Source organism: Mytilus edulis, chromosome 11, assembly GCF_963676685.1.
Source record: "Mytilus edulis chromosome 11, xbMytEdul2.2, whole genome shotgun sequence".
NCBI classification, from domain to species: Eukaryota; Metazoa; Mollusca; class Bivalvia; order Mytilida; family Mytilidae; genus Mytilus; species Mytilus edulis.
Window position 1 is genome coordinate 17,610,419 of NC_092354.1, and position 682 is coordinate 17,611,100.

The window sequence follows — 682 nt, forward strand, 5'->3', positions numbered from 1 at the left end:
TGGCATAAGTAAATTATTCTATTTTAGAAAATAAAATCCTACTGTTAACTTAAGTGAACTTTATGGATTGTATACATTGAATTAACATATTTTCGTCATGAATTTGTATTTAATTTGCCACTTGACGCTTAACAACTATCCATCACCATCATCACTATCATCTGAATTGTGCGCCTGACAAATTTTACGATGGAACTTACAGATAAGGTAAAAGGTGTCGACATCAGTGGTTACCGTTTGTAATATTTTAATTGTTTTCTATTTATTTGTAACATCTAGTGTTAATGACCCAACGTTTGTCTCCACGACAAAACAGTTTTCGCTCTATTGGTATTCGTGGATATTTAATTTCGTGGTTTTGCGGAAGTCTGCACACAAACCTATAGAAAACTCATTATTCGTTAAACGTTTAATTTCCTGATTTAACTGTACCAACGAAATCCCCGGATTAGTATCCAACGAATAAAAATTAATTCACAGTATTCTTCTATACACGTCTCCACGACAAAACAATTTTTGCTCTCTTGGTTTCTTTTTGATTAATTGTTTACCAGTGGGTTGTTGTTTCATGGAATTATGCGTAACTCATCAACTTATGCGTATCTCATGGACTTATGCGTGTCACATACATTCTTTTAAACATTCGTGCACATTTTCTCAGTTGATAGTGTTATTTGTAGAA